Here is a 15124-nt window from a genome sequence, read left to right as displayed (position 1 = left end):
AATGTGCAACAAAAGACAACTGGAGCAGGACAGCTAGCTTGCCCACCAAATGGAAGAACAACATCAAGGAGCTGAAAAACATTATGAGCAAGAAATACAATACTGTGGTCAATTTGAATATGAGTATTGTTGCTGAGTGCTCAGTCATCTGTTACATGCAGCAGTTGCATGCTGAGTTTATCCCTGCGCATGGTTTTATAAGCTTTTGGACTTTCTGCTTGCAGTACATAAACTCACATGGCGAGTTTTTACTTCCTCACGCGCGTTTCTGTTCCACAGCTATTATTGAGCCACCATCAGCCCTTGAAGTGCCTGCAATGAGAGTGTAGTGTGGCGGTGTTGTCACGCTTGGGCAGATACTAACGTGTGTAGTGTGGCAGTGTTGTCACGCTTGTGCAGATACTAACGTGCTGATGAAGGATATTCTTACAGGTGTGTGTGTGTGTGTGATGCCCCAGTTATTTGTTTCTGTTTTCCTAGCATTAAATTTGGGCCACAATGGACCTGGTATTTCTGCAATGCTGGCAGGAACTGCTGTGCCTACAGAAGGAACTGTAGCAGCAGCAACAGCAGGAGCAGATGCTGGTGTTGCTGAATCAGAATGTAGATTTGCTTTACGTCCTTGCTCAACTGCTGTTTGCTGATTTTGATGAGTCTACGGAAAGGGGGAGAGTTTGGAAGAATTACCTGCACTGGTTCTTGCTGCAACACCAGTAAGACACAGCATCAATCTAGATAATAAGGTGGCCTTGTTGCTGTACAGCAGTGTGGGTGTACACGAAATTGTCTAAAATTTGGAACCCTCCACTGAGGCCGAGAAACTTCACTTTGACAAGCTTTATTGGTTGTTGATACAGTATTTTGGACATGAAACGCATGTGGTGTATGTAAGGTTGCAGATTAATCAGCACCATATACGCCCTGAGCAGACATATGCAGCCTGGATCACAAGATGTCTAATCTGGATCATGATTGTTAATGCCTCATCCCCAGGTTCAGACTAAAGGTTAGACCTCATCCGACCCTTTTTTAGCCAGAGCTGTGCATATTGCGGAATTGCGTGAGTTATCATGGAGGCAAGGGACAACCTTTCTCATAACTGGCAGGTGGCTCAATTAATAGTCCTTGGTAAATACCACTTGGTGCCACACAGGGTACTTACCTCCTGCCAAGTTCCCATGTGTTGTTGTTGTTGACAATTATGATGCAGTGGCATCAAGATACTGCCATTCTTCATATTCACATCGACCGCAGTATCGTAATTCCTGCTCATAATGTTTTTCAGCTGCTTCATGTTGTTCTTTCATCTGGTGAGCAAGCTAGCTGTGCTGCCCCAATTGTCATTCGTTTTTTGCACGTTCGACGAGACTGCCCACTCGTGGAGACCATGTGTGGGATATGCCAACAGATAAACCATTTGGCTCCTATTCGTGACAGCTAGTGGGCTGCAACTCAGTCATCAGATGCCATTGTGTTTCCACTGGACACTGGAGGTTCCTCTGGTGCCTCGCATGTGTCACCCTGGCATGTTTTGCTGATGTTAATGGATGGATGACCAGTTGAATTTCAAGTACACACGAGGGCAATGGTCAGTCTCATTAATTTAGATATGTATAGGCTTTTGGGTTGCCCAGACTTGCAATGGCCACTACTTAAAGTTGTTCTTATAGTAAATAGTGCATTCCTTTGTGGGGGCAAGTCTCTGTCAGCCATACCTAATAGAACTCTTTAAAAGCAACTGACATTGTTAGTGGTCAGTTCACCATTGGGGAAAAATATTTTTGGGCTCGACACTTTTCTGATTTTGGCTTCCAGACAGCGAATGAAGTGCACTTGGTGTCTCAATCAATTCTCTTTCATGATTTTGACTCTTTAGGATGGAGCCCACTGTTTGAGAATCCTTGGGTCAGGCAGGAAACTCTGAGGCACAGGTTTTCTTTAAGATGTTGGCGGTACCTAAATTTTGTCACCTCCACCCCATTCTCTTCTCCATAGGTAGTAAGGTAAAGGCTGGCTGAGTTGCAGCATTGGTAGGTTCAGGGCATCGTTTCTCTTATTTCATCGAGTAAGTGGGCCATCCCGCTGTGGTGATTTTAAATATACGGTCTATGTGCTACGTGTCATGGATTTCCGTTTCATATCCAATTCTGCAGAAAGTGGAATTGTTGGTGAAGTTGGAGGGGGAGGGGAGGGGGGGGGGGTAGAACACAGTATTTTTCATGTTATCAACTTGTGCTATGCCTACATGCAGTTGCCATTGAACACAGGTTCTCGGACTTTCTTAGTCCTCAATAGCACAATTGTGTTTTACCAGTCTCACTGCTAGCATTTTGGAAACTCAACTGTGCCGGTAATTTATCACCAGTATTTGAAGCAGCTGCTACAGGACATTCCCTTCTGTGTCATTTACTTTGGTGCCATCTGTGCAACTGTGCCTACATTGAAGGAGCTTTTGCAAAACCTTCAGTCAGTTTTCCAATGCTTTCTGGAGAATGGCCTTCATTGCAAGCTGGAAAAGCACTGTTTTTTCTCTCTGAAGGTGCACTTTTTGGAACATGTGCTTAACAAAGAACACTTTGCTCCTACAGACAACTATGTCAAAGTCATCATCAAAATGTCAGCACCAAAGACCTGAAGAAGCTCCAGTCTCTTTTGGGCAAGATTCTATATTATGCTCAGTTCATTCCCTGGGTCAGACATCTGCCATCTTCTTAACTGGGTCTGCAGACTGTCAATGAGTTTTTCAGTCTGTCAAGCAATGTGTGTGCTCCGCCCAGTGTCTGGTTTCTTTTACGTTGGGTAAACCTTTAACCCTGGCCTTTAACACTTTGCAGTATGGCATTCATGCAGTTCTGTCCTATCAAAACCCAAATGTCACCAAACAGTCCATCGCTCATGTATGTAATATGCTTACTGCTGTGTGGCATAATCATTCATAAGTGCAAAATGAGGCAGTAGGTATTATTATCAGGTTTGAAATTTTTTTACATTAACCTGTATTGGGCAAGGTTCCTCCCCATCACCATCTCTTTATTTGGCCATTCATTCCAAGCTGCCAAACAGGACTACCCATCGATTGTTGAGATGGGTCCTCTTTCTTAATGGCTACTGCTATGAAATTCATTACCAATCCACTGCCCAGAATGCCAATGCTGATGATGAAAAATCGTGACTGCATCAGCTGCTGATCCATTTTTCCATAAAATCATTTCAAGTTTCCAGTCGGGCTCGCCGGGGCGCATCTCTTCCAGTGCACATCCGGCACGGCGTACATTTTATTTATTTATTTATTTAATCCCCCCCGTGTGATCAACTCTGTGTTGTCCAGGAGGTCCTCATGCTTGCCATGGGGGAGAGTAATGCTGTCGACCGATCATCCCCCTCCACGTTGCATCCTCCCATATTCCAGTTACTGCATGTGTCGCACTGGGGCATGATTTGTATGTAAGCATTGGCATGACATCACATCTACCAGCAGGTGATTGACTGTGACATGGAACAACTGGTGCAGGCTTGCAGGGCCTGTACACAGAACCAGGCTGCACTGCCGCACTAGTTTTCTCCTTGGCTGACCGTGAAGCATCCTTGGAACATGGTGCACGTCAATTTCATGGGTTCATTTTTGGGCAGCATGTGGTTGTTGGTGATTGGAACATTGCCCAGTTTCTCCTATATTGACAAGTTGTCCTCCACATTGTCAACTGGCACTGTTCCCATGCTGTCAGCTATTTTTGGCACTGAGGGGCCCCCAGGATCCTCATGTCCAATAATGGTAGGCAATTTGTGTCGCAGAAGTTTGAAGACTTTTCCATTCACAATGGTATCCAGCATCTGACTTCAGCGCAATTAATCCAGCTTCTAATTCAGATGGGAGCATTTCATGTCTACATTCAAGAACAAAAAGAAGAAGTCCATGCCTGCCTCTTCCAACAACAGTGTGTCGCCAATTTTTCTGGCTACATACTAGGCAGCATGGGTCAATGGCTGCAGTCCAGCAGATGTTAGCAGCTGCAGGACTCTAGATTTGTTGCACCCTGACTTGCCTGCCATGACCCTCCAAGTCATACCACCAGCAGATGTTTGCAGCTGCAGGAACTCTAGGTTTGTTGCACCCTGACTCGCATGCCACGAACCTCCAAGTCATACCACATTTTCCTCCCATGGCTGTTGTATGGGCCCTGTCCTTCAACCAGCATCAAAGGTGGCTGCTGGATGTTGTGGTGTGTCACAAAGTCAGCAATTGTTTGTGGTGGAGTTCAGTAGGGAGCAACTGACCAGTCATGCCAATAGGTTACGCCCATACCCTGAGAGATCCGAAATGTGAAATGATTTGGGTGAAGGTCACGGTTAAAGCAGGCTCAGACATGGTAATTGGATGTCTCTATAGGCCCCCTGGCTCAGCAGCTGTTGTGGCTGAGCACCTGAAGGATAATTTGGAAAATATTTCGAGTAGATTTCCCCCCCATGTTATAGTTCTGGGTAGAGATTTTAATTTGCCGGATATAGAATGGGAGACTCAAACGTTCATAACGGGTGGCAGGGACAAAGAATCCAGTGAAATTTTTTTAAGTGCTTTATCTGAAAACTACCTTGAGCAGTTAAACAGAGAACCGACTCGTGGCGATAACATATTAGACCTTCTGGTGACAAACAGACCCGAACTATTTGAAAAAGTTGATGCAGAACAGGGAATCAGCGATAATAAAGCGGTTACGGCATCGATGATTTCAGCCGTAAATAGGAATATTAAAAAGGGTAGGAAGATTTTTCTGTTCAGAAAAAGTGACAAAAAGCAGATTTCAGAGTACCTGTTGGCTCAACACAAAAGTTTTGTCTCAAGTACAGATAGTGTTGAGGATCAGTGGACAAAGTTCAAAACCGTCGTGCATTATGCGTTAGATGAGTATGTGCCAAGCAAGATCGTAAGAGATGGAAAAGAGCCACCGTGGTACAACAACCGAGTTAGAAAACTGCTGCGGAAGCAAAGGGAACTTCACAGCAAACATAAACATAGCCTAAGCCTTGCAGACAAACAAAAATTACGCGAAGCGAAATGTAGTGTGAGGAGGGCTATGCGAGAGGCATTCAATGAATTCGAAAGTAAAGTTCTTCTATGTACTGACTTGGCAGAAAATCCTAAGAAATTTTGGTCTTATGTCAAAGCGGTAGGTGGATCAAAACAAAATGTCCAGACACTCTGTGACCAAAATGGTACTGAAACAGAGGATGACAGACTAAAGGCCGAAATACTAAATGTCTTTTTCCAAAGTTGTTTCACAGAGGAAGATTGCACTGTAGTTCCTTCTCTAGATTGTCGCACAGATGACAAAATGGTAGATATCGAAATAGACGACAGAGGGATAGAGAAACAATTAAAATCGCTCAAAAGAGGAAAGGCCTCTGGACCTGATGGGATACCAGTTCAATTTTACACAGAGTACCCGAAGGAACTTGCCCCCCTTCTTGCAGCGGTGTACCGTAGGTCTCTAGAAGAGCGTAGCGTTCCAAGGGATTGGAAAAGGGCACAGGTCATCCCCGTTTTCAAGAAGGGACGTCGAACAGATGTGCAGAACTATATATCTATATCTCTAACGTCGATCAGTTGTAGAATTTTGGAACACGTATTATGTTCGAGTATAATGACTTTTCTGGAGACTAGAAATCTACTCTGTAGAAATCAGCATGGGTTTCGAAAAAGACTGTCATGTGAAACCCAGCTCGCGCTATTCGTCCACAAGACTCAGAGGACCATAGACACGGGTTCACAGGTAGATGCCGTGTTTCTTGACTTCCGCAAGGCGTTCGATACAGTTCCCCACAGTCGTTTAATGAACAAAGTAAGAGCATATGGACTATCAGACCAATTGTGTGATTGGATTGAGGAGTTCCTAGATAACAGGACGCAGCATGTTATTCTCAATGGAGAGAAGTCTTCCGAAGTAAGAGTGATTTCAGGTGTGCCGCAGGGGAGTGTCATAGGCCCGTTGCTATTCACAATATACATAAATGACCTGGTGGATGACATCGGAAGTTCACTGAGGCTTTTTGCAGATGATGCTGTGGTGTATCGAGAGGTTGTAACAATGGAAAATTGTACTGAAATGCAGGAGGATCTGCAGCGAATTGACGCATGGTGCAGGGAATGGCAATTGAATCTCAATTTAGACAAGTGTAATGTGCTGCGAATACACAGAAAGATAGATCCTTTATCATTTAGCTACAAAATAGCAGGTCAGCAACTGGAAGCAGTTAATACCATAAATTATCTGGGAGTACGCATTAGGAGTGATTTAAAATGGAATGATCATATAATGTTGATCGTCGGTAACGCAGATGCCAGACTGAGATTCATTGGAAGAATCCTAAGGAAATGCAATCCGAAAACAAAGGAAGTAGGGTACAGTACGCTTGTTCGCCCACTGCTTGAATACTGCTCAGCAGTGTGGGATCCGTACCAGATAGGGTTGATACAAGACATAGAGAAGATCCAACGGAGAGCAGCGCGCTTCGTTACAGGATCACTTAGTAATCGCGAAAGCGTTACGGAGATGATAGATAAACTCCAGTGGAAGACTCTGCAGGAGAGACGCTCAGTAGCTCGGTACGGGCTTTTGTCAAAGTTTCGAGAACATACCTTCACCGAAGAGTCAAGCAGTATATTGCTCCCTCCTACGTATATCTCGCGAAGAGACCATGAGGATAAAATCAGAGAGATTAGAGCCCACACGGAGGCATACCGACAATCCTTCTTTCCACGAACAATACGAGACTGGAATAGAAGGGAGAACCGATAGAGGTACTGAAGGTACCCTCCGCCACACACCGTCAGGTGGCTTGCGGAGTATGGATGTAGATGTAGATGGGGCACCACTGCCGCGGTCTTCTGCTCTGATGGGTGGCAGAGTTGGTCATGACATTGTTCCAGGGGCAGGCTTCCACTTGTGGCAGTATACCTCTGTGTTGCTGCCCCTACATGCCCTTGGCTGTCCTCCACTCACCTGCAACATTAGGCTCCAGCGTCTCGCACCTGAACCTGCCAATGTGGAGCCCATGGACTCTGGTCCACCTTCCTCCCTCCATCTGCCCTCCCGCTCCCTCACCGATGGAGGTGGCCTTGCCTCCTCTCCTGCCAGTGTACCCCCCATTGGCTCAGGCTCAGCTTCCATGCTCTTCTGCCTTCTGGTGGAGCCAGTGGCTTTGCTGTTGTCTGTTCTCTTACTCAAAATATGAGTCACAATCAAGAGAGAAGCAGTTTGCAATATGTGAATTATTTGAATGATTGGATGTTACAACAGTAGGCATTAAAATTGTGCAATACTGGGCAACCAGTCGGTATGCAGAAAGAGGAAAAACAAGTGTAAGAATGCAAGAGAGCCAAATAAGCAAACATTACAATAACAGAAATTCTATAATGGGAAAAAAAAGGGAGGAAAGGAAACCCCTCTCATGTATCCGACTGAGACACTGTGAACCAGACACTTCACCTAACTTTCAAGCTATCACATACAATAAACCATACAAAGCTACACAGACATCCAAATGTGCCACTGCTGACCACTATTTCTGTATCTACATCTACATCTATACTCTGCAAACCACCAAGAAGTGTATGACAGAAGGATCGTCCTACTGTACTGGTTATTAGGGTTTCTTCCTATACCGATCACATGTGGAACATGGGAAGAATGAGTGTTTAAATTTCTCTGTGTGTGCTGTAATTATTTTAGTATCATCCTCATGATCCCTATGTGAGCAATATGTATTTAGAAGTCATTCAGTCATTCTTTGTTCTTTCTACAAGGATGTACCTCCGAATTTTTTATATGAAAATTCTTAAAGCTTTCTAAGTAAAACAAACATTACCAACATTCTACATCTGTATTCTTAATGTCTACTTATTGGCAGCACTCTCCCACAAGAGGACTTCAAATTGTAGCATGTATCATGATGATGTTCAATGTAACTATTTTGTTGTGTGAGAAACACTGTGCTGTAATCAAGTATCAAATTCGAAGATTTCACTGACACATAGAGCACCCTCTCATTCAGCAAGAAAACGTCAGCCCACACAAACTGCTGACATCCAAAACAATATGACACCTTGGGTTTACTGTCACTAATCATCCACCATACAGCCCCCCTTGGCTCCATCTGATTTTTATTTGTTTCCAAAACTTCAAGAACAGCTTCAAGTACTTCACTTTGACAGTGATGAAGTGGTACAAACAGAGGTGAGGCTGTGGCCCCATCAACAAAGTCAAACATTCTACAGTGACAGTATCTACAAACTCGTATCTTGTTGGGAGAGATGTGTTTGTCGTCAGGCTGACTATGTTGAAAAATAAACATGTACACAAGAAGAATGAAGATGTAGGGTCTTAATAATGTTTGTTTCATTTAAAAAGCTTTAAGAGTTTTCACATAAAAAATTTGGAGGCATTACTTTTCAGCACACCCTCATATTTTACATCCTTTCCTGTCCTGTACAACATTTCTTTCTCCAACTGGTTACCAAAAGTGACACGAGTTTGATGTCTACTGTTGTAAGGGCTAACTATGTCAACAACTGCCATACTGCAATCCTTTCCTGGCACTCATTTTAAAGGGCTCCAGATAAGTTCAAAATCATGAAATGTTTAATTTTTACTTTTTGCATTTTAAAAATCATCTACAGACTTTCCCATTTCAACTGAGATGTAATTTATTCAATTCAGAAAACTACAACTATATTTAAAATACTTTTGAAATATGTCCTGCATGGACGTGAGCCATTGTGGTACTGTTAAACTTCTGTTAAATGTTGCACTCATGAGACTACATGCTCACCGTGTACATTTTAGTGAGAGAAAATAAGTGTTCCAAAGTAAGTGTTGTGGCTAACCTGTGACATTTTAATATATATCATTCGCTCGATTGTTGTGTGTTTCACGTTTATTTACTCTTTTGTAATCCTGAAAATATTTGTAGTGAATTCTGTTCATTGAAGTCTCTTGTTTTATTGAAAGATAATCATGGGTAAATATAAAGTGACTAGAAATCCTCTGAACGCTTTTAAGAAAAGGAGAAATATTGGAAAGTCGAATGTAAGTGTTACCACCGTAAACAATAAAGACAATAACCAAGTGTGTGAACCTAACCTTGCTGGTACACCTGCCCATTGGAATGAAAGCGAGAAAGAAAGTACTTTGCAGAGGAAGCTTGATTCAGTTAGTGAAAAGTATGAATGTTTTATGGGAAAATCAGATGTGAATGAAATATTTGATATGTCAGTTTTCAAGGAATTTTTGCAAATTGTGTAAGATGTATTCAGTGTAATGAAGTCAGTCTGGAACTCTATAAAATATCACATGGGAATCATCACTGAAATGGAACTGAAGAGTGGTAAGTGTTCATACATGACCACCTCTTGGAACAGTGTTGCAATAAATCCAAATGAAGTAAATGACTGAACACAAAATTAGATTTGTTTATGCCTTGCATACAATTGGTAAGGATACTACTGCAGGAGCAGTTTTCTATGGCATGACAAATCTTCCAAATCCCCCAACCAAGTTTACAAACTATAACAGATTTATAGGGTCCAAAGTAGATGATGTCTGTATAGAATCTTTGAAGCAAACTATGGAAGAGGCAGTAATAGAAAACATTGGTAATGGAGGCTTGACTGCAGCATTCGATGGCACCTGGAATAAACAGGGACACACATCTCTTCATGGTGTACTATCTGCCACCAGTATGTAGACAGGGAAAGTTTTAGATGTAGCAGTAATATCTCAATGCTGTAGGTGTCCAAAAATTAAATAAAATAATAATAATAATAATAATAATAATAATAATAATAAAGGTACACATGAAAATAATTGCACAGCTGGCTATAGTGGCAGTAGTGGAGGAATGGAAGTGGCCGATGTTGCTAGCATGATTTCAACATTCTGTTACGTATGATAAAGTGTGATACATGAATTACCTTGGTAACAGTGATTTGGAAAGTTTCTAACGTATTTAAGAACTGGAGCCATATGTGATGATGTAATGCAGAAATTTTAGTGTACTGGACATGTATAGAAATGAATGGGATCAAGACTTCTGTGAGTGAAAGCTTCAAACAAAAAACAAAAACTCAGAGATGGTAAAGGGTTGGATGTGAAGGGAAGGTTAACTGACAGTGAAATTGACAAAATACATAACTATTATGGAATGGCTATTAGCGAAAACATAAACAGTGTCAATAACATGAAGAAAAATGTTTAGGCTTTTTTTTTTTTTTTTCTTTCTTTCAACCAACGAAAGTCCGCATCATTACTTGTGTCCCAAAGGAGAAAACATTTGGTATAAGTACAACAATGGATTGCTATCTGGTGAAGTGTACACTCATAAACATAGTCTGCCTGAAGCAGTAATAGAGGCGATAAAACCTATTTTCAGAGACTTAGCAGCACATGAACTGTTGAGAAAGTGTGTTCATAGAAAAACTCAAAACCCCAATGAAAGTGTAAATAGCGTTATATGGTCACAAATCCCCAAGGCTGTGTTTATCGGAATAGAAGCACTTCACTTTGGTGTGTATAATGCTGTTGTTACTTTCAATGATGGCAATGTTGTAAGGTGCAAAATACTTCAAAATATGGGAATGAAGATAGATTTCAACATGGTACGAACGATGCTTGCTTTAGACAAGGAATTTCTTTGGGCTGTAGACAGGGCCGTAAGTAGCCTATAAATACAAGCCAGAGTAAACGGGAGGGGACAAAGAGGAAGCTGGAGGAGGATTTGCAGAAGATGAAGATGTGGATCTGGAATGCGCTAAAAAGGTCCAAAATTTGTTGCTCGATTCCCAAAAGTTTTATATTTTCATACAAATTACATGTTTTCTCAGGATCTACCAAGCCAATTTGTTTCATATTTTCAGGAAATGTTACACAGTCCCTTCTGCACAACTTTCCACAGCTTTTTTCCAAAAAAAGCTGTATATTGTTGAATTTATAAACAAAACTGGCACAAAAAAGTAGTGAATTTTCGTTAAAATAGAAAAAATTAATCTCTAATAACTGAATTAAATTTTTTAAAATCCCTGTGTTAAGTTGTAACCAATACACCAATAAATAACCAGTAAAAATTTCAACTTCCTATCTCTAATACTTTCTGAAAAAACATGTAATTTATAAGTGCTATTTTAACATTGGAAAGATAGGGCTTTTCGGAGCTTGTGAAGTTTCATTGCGGGTTGGAATGTTTGGCTCTCTGTGAGAGAAATTCAGTACATAACCACAGAATATTAGATAAATTTCTGTGCTGTTTATGAGTTGTGAAGCAATAAATCGGAGGTGAGTAGCTGCTTGTCATTTTTGTTTACTGTTTCCATCATAAAATGTTATAGATTAACAAGTATAAGATTATAGAACATTCCAAATAATTTGCCATTCATAACAAGGATGTGCTGTTGACTTGCAAACCAGCACAATGAAAAGAATAAGAGAGATACTGGGTAAAAACACCTCCCATATTTCACAAATACAGATATTTAAAGATACAAAGAAACTACTTTTACTTGTAAACAACAAATACAATGCTATTTTACATTAGCTGATTTCAAAAATTATGTCCAGTAAATGGCATCCTCCATTATAAACACATTGCTAAAGTGTTTCCCATAAGTTATCCATGGTTCTTCATGTGGTGGACTGGTAGACACTATCTGAGCAATTTTCTTCGTATGTGCTTGCAGGGTTGGGGAGCAATTTTTGTACACTTGAGCCTTTAAGTGTCTCCAAAGAAAAAAAACACAAGGTGATAAACAGGCTGACCTTAGGTGACAGGCAATGTCTCCTCGCAAAGAGAGAAGGCATTGAGGAAAAAACTCTCCAAATTTCTAGGGAACGCTGAGAAGTGTGAGCTGTGGCTCCTTGTTGGAACCAGACTTCTCCCTCTTCGTTGTTCCCAAAAGTATGTTTTAATTTACAGTCCAGGCAAATTGGGAAAAATGAGGGAAAGAATTTATAAAGTTTTGAAACTTTGGGAAAACACTCTTAGGGGATATAGAAGTAAAAAACAGGAACATTCCCTACCCTATCGGGGGAGCTTCACGCCCTGCACCCCTGATGGTAATTTACTTTTGTTTTTTTCTAATTTTGCGAAGTTATCTATATGACAGAAAATATTTCTGGTGAAATTCTATTCAGAGAAGGTCAAATGCATGTTTAAGCAAGGTAATTAGTTTATGAATGCTAAAATTTGAAGGTAAAAAAAAAAAAAGTGAAATTTCTTTCAAAACAGACATATATATGGAACAATTTTGCTTTATAGTCTTCTACTTTATATTTATGAAACTTAAATTATTGGAATGAAAATAACTTTCATGAAAATTAAGAGTTTCTATGAAACTAATCAGCAATTACTTTTGTTGCAATATGTTTACAATCATATGTACAGCATGTAGACAATGAAAATACTGCAATATCTATTATTTGTTTGTTAGATATTGTGGTATTTTCATTGTCTACATACTGTGTGTGTGTGTGTGTGTGTGTGTGTGTGTGTGTGTGTGTGCGCGCCAAATCATTGCAAGGCACATTAGTGCACCTTTGTCCATGACAGTTTTTGCACATCATTGTGCAATGTAGGATAGCCTTCACACATCACACATCCGAACTTCCTTCTGCAGCCTTGAGTGCAGCAGCATGAAACCAGTAGCAGTATTTTCTCTGAAGCAGGTGGTCGTTTCATGTGAACTGAGGAAAGAGATGAGTTTGATTTCCTCGAGCCCAGTTTCTGGGATCCAAGTTGTTCTCCAGCTATAGCTGGACTTGTAGATAAACTCAGTAAGAGTGAAGGTGTCCTGCATCAGTAGTGGGTGGCAAACAAGAGAGTACCCACAAATACATTAAGACAATTAAATCAAATGGCATTTAAGTCGTCATCATCAGGACTCTCTACTGTTTTTGTGAAGAGAGAGAGAGAGAGAGTATAAATTTCTCTCCTACTTTTGCAATGGTATCAGGAGAGGAATCAGGATCGTTGAATAACCGTGGAATATTATTAAGTTGGGGATACTGGTTGAATAGTTGGAAAGCTTGCAGCTTTCATTTCCCAAACAAGGCTGAAGTGCTGTCACAACCACTTACTGCGTGAAGAAACAGTATTGAATTCTTGGATTCATGAATGAGTGAGGAGTTACGTATATCTTTAGAACTAACACCTTGTTCTGATGCTACCTTTACCTTCCTTCATCAGGATTATGTTTGTGTTATCTGGAGCAAGAGTAGCACAAGAAGATCTACATTTTGACCAACTATAATCACTTGCTGGAAAAATTTTGAGGCATTTATTGGTTTTGCAACAATTTCAATATCTGCATCATCATCTGCAATACTGGTTTCAATACCAAAACTGTCTAGTTTTTGCACAAGCTGTGCAATAAACACTTCCTTATTGCTGAGGTCACTAAGAAAGGCGGACTGTGATTCAACACATAATGTCTCGACATTAAAGAGAATTTCTCACGAGGTCCGCTTAATTGTTCACCTTTGGCATTCCATAGTTTTTATGTTCAGAGAACTTTCTGAATATCCATCAAATAAAACATCAACATCACCTTTATAAAGTCTCTGAATATAGGCTATTAATGTTTATAAATGTCACAAAAAGTTCTATTCTCGTGTCACTCGACATAGTGGATAAGAACCCCACCAGCTATAACAAAGACCTTCAATTCAGTATTGTCAATTTTCCTTTCAGGTACTTGATTGAAAAGATTGTACAGCAATGACTTTTTTGTTTTCCTCATCAATCCACTGCTGCCAGAGACATTGGTACACTCGATAATTCGTACGTAAAGCAATCCTTTAAATCATCAGGTGAATGAAACACGCACAATATTCTCTCCCTGGAGGCACCACCTTATCATAGCACTGTCCGTGCGGTTGTGAGAGTTCGCGTGTTCCTGTGATGCTGAGAGCTATACCGGTGGTAGCGTAGCTACTGGCAGGTTCAACCTAGCCGGTCAGGTCTCAGCAGAGGAGCCAGACGAAGTGTGCCTCACAACGACCTACCGTCCTTTCCTCCCTTTCCCTTCCAGTCCCTTCCCTTTCCTTCTTCCCTTCTGTCAGTCTCTTCATCAGTGTAGGAGGCGGGTAATATCGATAGGTAAACACTCACGGCTTCTGTACCGACGAAGCAAGGCACCTGTGATGTGCCTTAAGGGCGTATGTCACGATACTTCCACTGGCATATGGCCATTCACTGCATCCCCTGCCTCTTGCCAGTCGTATCGGCCCTACGATCCACTGCCAACCAGAGGCAGAGGACGAGAGAGTGGATCTGCATCTGCGCAACTGCTTGTCCACTTTAAATACCTTCACGCGCAGATGACTCCGGCAAAGTTTCAATGGACTATGAGCTTTGAAAGTCCTGCAGCGATGGAGTACTGATGGTGAGGCAAGGGTTTGGTGTACCTGAACCTTAGCTGGTGCTCTGCACGTTAGGCGGTCAGACGGTGATGGTCGTTCTGGTACTCATGAGAGACGGGAGGACTGGTTCGGCAGCTCATCAGACGACAAAGCAGCCCTATTTAGGATCGCTCTGCTTTCCCTAATCTAGGGAGGGGCCTAGAAAAGGTGGCCTAAACATAGCCCATCTCAACGCAGCACAAGTGGCAAACTGCGGTCACTTGTTCACTAACATATGCAGTCAAAAAAATAATAAAATAAACAGTTACCTTAAATATCTAATGATTGGAGTCTGGAACGTCCGTACTTTACAGGATAACGACCATAATCAGTGCCCAGAGAGAAAGGCAGGACTTATCGCAAGGGAATTGGCTAGATATAACATCGACATTACCGCCATAATGAAACACATCTTAGTGACTCTGGACAGTTATGTGAACCGCTCGGAGGTTATATCTACTACTGGAGTGGAAAATCATCCACTGAAAGGGCGGAAAGTGGGGTAGGCTTTGCCATACGCAATAAATTAATGTTCACTAACAGAACTCCCAAAAGGTATCAGTGACAGAATAATAACACTCAGACTTCACCTGGCATCCAAGAAATATCTTCACTTGATCAATGTATGCACACCTACATTGCCATGTCCAGATGAAGAGAAGAACAAGTTCTACCAAGAC

The 15124-nt window shown here is 41.5% G+C and overlaps 1 protein-coding gene across 1 annotated transcript in view; it reads right to left on the bottom strand.

Annotated features, from left to right (window-relative positions):
• LOC126199242 (katanin-interacting protein-like) overlaps positions 1-15124 on the bottom strand; it is a 349391-nt gene that overhangs the window by 109154 nt on the left and 225113 nt on the right. The gene's annotated exons all lie outside the window — the stretch shown is intronic.

Source organism: Schistocerca nitens, chromosome 8, assembly GCF_023898315.1.
Source record: "Schistocerca nitens isolate TAMUIC-IGC-003100 chromosome 8, iqSchNite1.1, whole genome shotgun sequence".
NCBI classification, from domain to species: domain Eukaryota; kingdom Metazoa; phylum Arthropoda; class Insecta; order Orthoptera; family Acrididae; genus Schistocerca; species Schistocerca nitens.
This window is presented reverse-complemented; position numbering and strand designations above follow the sequence as displayed.